The following is an 8,655-nucleotide window of genomic DNA, read 5'->3' on the forward strand; positions in this document are numbered from 1 at the left end:
CGAGACAATTGTGAAGCTATTACAGGGACTGAATGAAGGACAGAAAGAACTTAAAGGACGATTACAGACACAAACTAAAAAACTCAAAGAACAATTACAGGCACAAACTAAAGAACTTAAAGAACAGTTACAGGCACTAAGTGTACAACTGAAGCCATAGAGTGAACAACTACAGGCACAAAATGAAGAACAAAAAGAATTATATGAACAAATTCAAGAGGCATCAGAAGAGCAACAGAGGGAATTACAACTGAGGATGCAAGGACAGCTAGATGCTTTAATGGGGGAAATGATGGAAGAATAGGAACAGCTTAAGGAGGAAGTAGATGCCAAGCTTGAGCAGCAGAAGTATGAGTTGGCAGTGCTACTGTACTAGCCTCAAGGGTGCTGCAATGGAAATTCTACGCCAGATGTCAGAAGAGGAGATGATGTAAATGGAGGATGCAGATTTGCAGCCAGTGCTAGAGTGGCTGCAGTGGAGTACGGTGAGATCATTTTGGGAAGAAGTTTCCAGGTTAAGCCCTGCGACCAAGAGTTACTGGAGTCAGTGGGACCTTCTTCATTTAAACAATGGACTACTGGAGCGTCAGTGGGAGACACCCGATGGCCTCAGCAATATTGGCAACTGGTGGTTCCGAAGAAAATGAAGTCCGAGATCTTGGATGAGTCCCATAACCAGATCATTAATGGGGACCTGGGAGAGAAGAAAACTCTAAGCCAGCTGCGACAGAGGTTCTACTGGATTGGCATGTGTCAGGATTTTGAAGAGCAGTGTCGGGCCTGTGATGTGTGTTGTGCCAAGAAGGGACCCAAGAAACGTGGTTGCGCCCCTCCTCAGCTGTACCAAGTGGGTGCACCAATGGAAAGAATCATGGCGGACATTGCTGGACCTCTGGCCAGAAGCCTATGCCATCCCCGATCAAGAGGCTGCAACTGTTGCTCAGGTGTTGATTGACCAGTTTTTCTGTCGTTTTGGGATGCCACAACAGCTACATTCAGACCAGGGTAGAAACTTCGAGTCTGCTGTGTTCCGTGACTACTGCAAGTTTTGGGGGATCAAGAAGACCAGGACGACCTCTCTAAGGCCACAGTCAGATGGGATGGTGGAGAAATTCAACTGGACCCTAGGACAAGGACTGGCCAAGTACTGCATAGATGGACAAACAGAATGGGACCAGAAATTACCTGCGTTGCTGATGGCATATTGGTCTGCATTCCATGAGTCTACCAGCTACTCCCCTGCAAAACTGATGTTCGGCCATGAGTTACACTTACCTGTTGACTTGCTAATGGCAAGACCACCTGGTGAAGAGCTGCCTACAGACACCACTGGCTATGCGATGCACTTTTAGGAAAGGCTGGCTGAGGTACAGCTGGCCGCACTCCCGCGAGGGCCACAGCGTTGTCAACGCTGGCCAAGATATTTACTCTGAAACACTAGTAGAGAGATGCATTCGAAGCATCCACAGCCAGTAAGAGAGAGTCGTACAGAGAGAGTTTGGGGGGGAGGAAGGGGGTTTGAGGAGAGTGGGGGGATACCTATGCACGAGAGGTGAGGGATGACGTCTGAAACAGATGAGTGGAAGGCTGGAAGCTATATATAATATAATTCTACAATACCTGGTAACAAATCATATATATTTTAATACCTTTTTTGTCAAGTTATTACCGCTGTGAAAAGTGGCACAGTTAATGCTTGGAAACCATAAAGCATAATGCTATTGAATATAGCAATTGTAAATCCTGGGGGTAGGGGGGTTTTTCAAGAATACTCCCCCAGTATCCCTGCTTGTCGTAAAAGGCGACTAAAAGGGTTGGCGGAGGGTTAGTGCCCCTCCCCAGAAAAGAACTAACTAAAAAAACAAACAATAAGCCTCGGACAAGGACTGACCAAACGTTGACGACCAAGGACTGGACAAAGGACATTGCAATTGGAACGTGGAATGTAAGGGGAGCGAATCATGAGGTGAAAGAGAGAGAGATTGTCCAGGTGCTTGAGGATGCGAAAGTGGATGTATGTGGAATAACTGAAACAAAATGGAGAGGAGAAAGTGTGAGAGAATGGGAGTATGGATGGGGTATATGTGCAGGAGTAGGTGAGAATGAGAGGGCAAAGGAAGGAGTTTGTATAGTTGTGAGTAAACGATGGAAGAGGAGCATAAGACAGTATGGATCAGTTGGATCAAGGATTGTGTGGGTAAAGTTGAAAGTTGGAATACAAATGTGGGCGATTGTGTGTGTGTATGCACCAACGCAAGATCGTGCTAGAAGAGTGAGAGAAGAGTTCTGGACAAATGTAGAAGTGTGCATGGAAAAGTTTGGAAGGAATGAGAGAGTGTTTTTGATTGGTGATATGAATGGTAAAGTTGGGAATGTGAAGGTGGATGGAATAGTTGGTGAGTGGGGTGTGCCTGCTGAGATAGATGAGAATGGCAGTGCGTTAGTGGACATTTGTGCTGGGAGGGGTTGGTGATAGCCAATACCCTCTTCAGGCATAAAATGATCCACAGGTATACATGGCGAGTGATGAGAAGGGTGGGTGGTGAACTGAATGAAAGGAAGGCAATGATTGATTATGTGTGTGTGGATGAAAGGATGCGAAGATGTATATTGGATGCAAGAGTTTATAGAGGTTGGGGGAGTGGACTTTCTGACCACTACTTGGTGGTGGCCAGAATTAAAGTCCAAGTAAGATGGAGGAATAGAAGAAGGGAAAGACGAGAGGAAGGAGTAGTTGCAAGGAGAGTGGAAAGGTTACAAGAGGATGAGAAAAAGGCAGAGTATAAGAGAGAAGTGGAGGAACGATTGGGCAAATATGAACTGGAGCAGATGGGGGACGTGGAAGGTGTGTGTAGAATATTTACAGAAGAAATATGTGCAGCATGTGATGTGGTGTGTGGAAGGAAGAGAAGACGGAGGGGGGTGCAAGGAACGGCGTGGTGGACTGAAGAGGTGAAACAGGCTGTGGCACAAAAGAAGAAAGCATACAATGAATGGATGAGGAATAGGGGCGTGGAAGAGGTTGAGAGGCGGAAGAGAGAGTTATATGTAGAAAGAAAGAGAGAGGTGAAAAGATTAGTAAGAGAGAGTAAGAAGAGAGTGGATGAGGAATTTGGAAGGAATTTGAGTGTAAAGTGGAGGGACTGTAAGAAAATGTTCTGGAGAGAGGTGAAAAGAGTAAGACAGGGTGGAAGTGAAGTTAGCAGGGGAGTGAAAGATAAAAATGGTAGATTACTAGTGGAGAAGGGAGAAAAAGTGAGCAGATGGAGAGAACACTTTAAGGAATTGTTGAATGTGGAGGATGGAAGTAATGCGAGTATAAGTGGCTGGGGAATGGCTGGGAGAAGGAGGGAGGTGAGAAGACAGGAAGAAATCAGTAGGATAGAAGTTGTGGAAGCAATGAAGAAAGTTAAATCAGGGAAAGCCCCAGGAATTGATGGAGTGTGTGGTGAAATGCTGAAGCATGGGGGAGAGATAGTAGTAGAATGGATGTGGAAGATGTGCAGATTGGCCTGGGAGGAAGGTAGAGTCCCGGAGGAGTTGGAAGTCAGGTATAATTATTCCCTTGTACAAAGGAAAAGGGGAAAAAGAAGTGTGTGGTAATCATAGGGGCATTTGTCTTCTTAGTATAATAGGAAAAGTGTATGGTAGGATACTTATTGACAGAGTTAGAGAAAGAACAGAGGAATTAGTTGGAGAAGAACAGGGAGGCTTTAGGAAGGGAAAAGATTGTGTAGATCAGATATTCATTCTCAGATCTTTAGTGGAAAAGTTTCTAGAGAAGGGAAAGAAGTTGTATGCAGCTTTCATGGATTTGGAGAAAGCATATGACAGGGTGGATAGACTAGGATTGTGGAAAGTGTTAAGAATATATGGAGTAGATGGGAAGTTGTTGAATGCTGTGAAGAGTATGTACGATGGTGCGAAGGCTGCAGTGCGTGTGGATGGTGAACTAAGTGAATTTTTCTCTTTGAAAGTTGGGTTGGAAACAGGGATGTGTCATGTCTCCATGGTTGTTCAATCTGTACATGGATGGGGTAATAAAAGAGGTACAAGGTAGGGTAGTGGATGTTGGAGTGGCCCTGGTGAGAGAGGATAGTGTTTGGAAACTCCCTGTGCTGTTGTTTGCAGATGATACTGTGTTGTTGAGTGAAGACGAAGGGGAGGTGCAAGGCTTGGTGGATGAGTTTGGGAGAGTGTGTAAGAAACGGAATCTAAAGGTGAATGTAGGGAAGAGTAAAGTGATGGTCTTTGAGAGAGGTGAAGTCAGTGAATGTACAGCGAGGTTGGATGGTGAGGAATTGGAAAATGTGAGTACGTTTAAGTACTTGGGTAGTGTGATGAGTAAGGATGGAGGTTTGGAGGGTGAAGTGCTTGAAAGGGTACAGCAGGGAAGAAAGGTTGCTGGTTCTTTGAAAGCAGTGATAAGAAACAGGGAAGTGAGCATGGAAGTGAAAAAGTTACTACATGACAGTATTGTGATACCAACTCTAACTTACGGAAGTGAAGCTTGGACGTTGTTGGAAGGACACAAGTCAAGAGTGAGAGCAGTGGAAATGAGTTATTTAAGAGGAGCCTGTGGAGTCACATGGAGAGACAGGCTGACGAATGAGGATATAAAGGAGCGTTGTGGTGTTGATTTGGATGTGATAGGAAGCGTTATGAGGAACATACTGAGGTGGTTTGGCCATGTGGAGAGAATGGAGGGTGAAAGACTGACGAAGAGAGTGTATGTGAGTGAGGTGGAGGGGGAAAGAGGGAGGGAGGCCGAGGATGAGATGTCGGGATGGGGTGGAGAGGTATATGAGAGAGGGGGTGTGAGTTGGGAGCAGGGAAGTGAAATGGCGGGGGACAGGGCGACTTGGAGGCGATTTGTTTGTGGCCACCCCAAACGGGACTGAGGCGTCTGGCAATAGATAGAGATAGATAAATCCTTAATACTGCATGCGGTAATTGCTGACACCCCTAGCACACACCTCCGTATCCTCCTTATCAAGCGTTTCCTAACACCCGCAACATTGGCTCGCTTATCTCTCGCATGATAACAGGAGTGTCATATTCTAGATACCGTACAGTAGAGTAGCTTGTTTTACAACTTAGTACTATTTCTTTAGCACCTAATTGACTGTAATGTATCCGAATGTGTTAACTTTCATACAGTACAATACATTGTTCAGGGCTAAGACACCGTACCCTTGAGTATTGTCTGTAGCGTATAGGATGAAACTTAAGTTTGTCATTTTTCTTTTCCCTTCTCTTCTGTTTTTATTGTCATTTCCATGTCCCTCGATCCCTGACTGCGTAAGGCGTCCGACTCCTATGTCTGCGATCATATCTGTGTGATACACGAAACACCAAAATAAATGCGAGCAACATTTATATCATTTAATACAATTACAACAAACTCTGAGATTATATGATTTTTTTTTCCCCAGTGTCAGGAGTATCAATACTACCGACACATATTTATAACATCCATCATATTTTCATCAGGGTGTTACCCAATACTGCCACACAAACCAGTAGTTTCATAATTATAAGGATTCAATTAAACCTAATAGAAAGGAATTTATATGAGTATATCTAAGTTGTAGGTTATGATACCACCATAGAAAACCCATTTATATGGATTTAATCTAACAGAGGAAGCACTATCAAAATGTCTCATGGCAACTGGTTTTCAAGTGTGTGCTGGACAACTACCAGTTCAGGTTTGCTGATGCTTATCTGTTCATTGATAAGTGAGGTTTGCTCTCTCTCTCTCTCTCTCTCTCTCTCTCTCTCTCTCTCTCTCTCTCTATATATATATATATATATATATATATATATATATATATATATTTAATCTGCTATCATGTGAAGGTGAATGGGAGGCCTGATAACTCCACGATGCGATGACGCAACGATGCGATTTTAAACTGCTTGTTACGTAACGCTAGATATGGGCGATGTTGATATGTGCCAGTGGTGTCAGCAGCTGCCACATTCTGGATGAAGTTACTTACATTTGTTACATGTGATTAATAAACAGCATTCTGATTCATTATTTTCAGGCAGTTTTTGTCTGTATTTTACAGCGTCCATTGCTTGGAAACGACAATAAAATAAAATACGATTAAAGTCTACAATTATGAATCTTGATCGGTTGTCTTTGTTTTGCAGTATAATATTTAAAGTTGATCTTTTTACTTTTCATGATGGCAAAAGTAACACCGAAAAAAAAAATTTCTTTTAATAAATATTACAGTTTTATGTCGCCTCAACAATCGTTATATCTCGCCTCTCGTGTACAGGCACCCACCTACCCACCTCAAACCCGCTCCCTCCCTCAGTCCTGTGAATGCTTCGATCAGAGCTCACTACTAATGATTCGCGGTTACTATCTCGGCCAGCGTTGACAACACTAAGGTGGCCCTCGCGGGAGTGCGGCCAACTGTACATCATCAAGTGTGAGAAGCCCTTAAGTTTTCAGGAGAGGTGATGAAGTGCAACTATGATGCCAAGGCAAGTGAGGTGAGCTTCAAGGATTATAACCAAGTTTGGTTATATAATCCTCAGCAGAAGAAGGAAACTCACCGAAGCTGCAGAGTCCATGAGATGGGCCTTACACTGTGTTAGACAGCCTATCAGATGTAACGTATCAGATTCAGGGAGGCAGAAAGTCTCTCCCAAAGGTAGTACATGTGAATCGTCTGTGGCAGTACCATGGGCCAGGACAGTACAGCTGGGACATCTCCAAGGATTCGTGTTCTCCCGCTGCCGAGGATGTTGAGGAGGGACCACGAAGCTGAAGTGCAAGAGGATGGTGACAGTTTCTTGAGGGAAGAAGTGAATCAGGAAGAGGACCAAGACCTTCCTTGAGGAGTGGACGGGGTGGAGGAGCAAGGACGTCGTTGGAAGTGGCATAGAAGAAGACTTGATAAGTTGAAGGATTATTTTTTTGTATAGTTAGATGTTTCATTAGGATTAAGGTTTATGTTGTATATATTGTGTAGTTTTGTCGGGACAACAAAGAACTAGGGAGGGGGTAGTGTTAAGAAGCGAGATTTGCCAGTTACGTAGCCGAATTGGTTCTCGACGTTTCCTGTACCGTAGCTAGTTCCAATACAAGTCAGAGTTGCCAGTTTTCCTGTTGTTTGTGAGTGTAGTTATTTCGTAAGTTATGCATTAATTTTTGTGCTCTTTTTCTCTATAATGTTTAGTTCCGTGATTGCTTGTTAAATTGTGTAATTTAGGGTGTTGTACAGTGTGAGAGAGCTGTGGCATGTTTTGGTTGTCTCCGAGTTGGTAACTGTGCTCTCTCTCTGGAATACACCAGAACTGTGGAAATATGTAGATCATTCTCGAACAATGAATGCTTATATAAGGATGGAGAAGAGGCTAGAGCAAGTTCAGTCGGTTTTCATTTGAGTTTGAGTGTAGTGCAGTGTCAGTGCAGTTTATGTATCATCGGTACTTGTGAAAATAGTGAAGTATTGTCGTCAAGCATTATGTTGTGTGATTGCAGTTAGTATAGTTGGTATAGCTCCAGTGCTTGTGGAAACAGTGCAGTGAAGTTGGAAAGCATTCAGTGTTATTATTTGGAAAATATAGACAGTGAACTTAAGAAGCCAGCGTTTATTCACCACGCCTCAGCTGATCTTGTGTACTGTACACCTAAAGGCTGACCATAGAAAGAAGAACTCACTGGGTACTGTCCCTCCTGTACTGAACTACTGTACTGAATTAATGCTGTTGAAGCCTCTGGCAGTGTGGGACGGAGACGTAACAATATCATGTGGGCTAGAACATTTAGATGCTTGATTTTGGCATCTGCGTGTATGTTTTTCTACTCATGTAACCGATATCTGATGCTAAAATTAATAAACAAAAATTTGTTATTAACATATTTAATATCACTTAAAACATAATTGCCAACATAGAAAATCATTTTTTAAATTGTCAGCGATGTAAATTTCAAATTAAAATGTATGTAATAATGACTCGTGCTTTAATTTACAGGTCACAGGTAAAAACTTCCAAAAAATGTTAGAAACACTAGATAGCCACCACAATTATCTAATAACTACCATATTTTCTAAACAATATGAGTTAAAGTTAAGATATTGATATTATTACTGAGGTTCAATGGGTCATACAATTCACTCCACTTATTCAGAGATTAGCATTTTTATCACAAAACTCATAAACTGACTCCATTGTTATAAACTTGTTGTATGAAGTAGACTACAGTACCAGTCAAACAGGGCGGTACTCTCGAGGTGGATGGCAAGCTGGTGATGGATCTCCCATTTCACCAGCCCTCAGGACCTGTTCCTAACCATCTCCCTTTGCTGAACTTTTTCAGTGTTTTCATTAACACAGAGAGTAGGCCAGCCTAGTCTCATAATACCTCTACATTTATCTGTCTGCACCACACTACATGCGCATTAGATATCGCACCTTCTATTTCCATCCCCTTTAGCAATAGCCACTGCATATACACGAGGAAATTCGGTGGTATCTCGGATTGCCACCCCTGACAGGGTAGGGCTGGAGGCACTGGCCGCAATGAAGTGACTGCGCTGACACCAGTTGTTGCAAGCACTGTTCAAACTAGTTAGAGCAGAAGCACGGGTTCGGTCTTGTATTTCACTAATATCCATGGTCTTAGTA

The sequence above is a fragment of the Coenobita brevimanus genome, chromosome 104, assembly GCF_032717465.1.
Source record: "Coenobita brevimanus isolate Jiangsu-jjx chromosome 104, ASM3271746v2, whole genome shotgun sequence".
NCBI classification, from domain to species: Eukaryota; Metazoa; Arthropoda; class Malacostraca; order Decapoda; family Coenobitidae; genus Coenobita; species Coenobita brevimanus.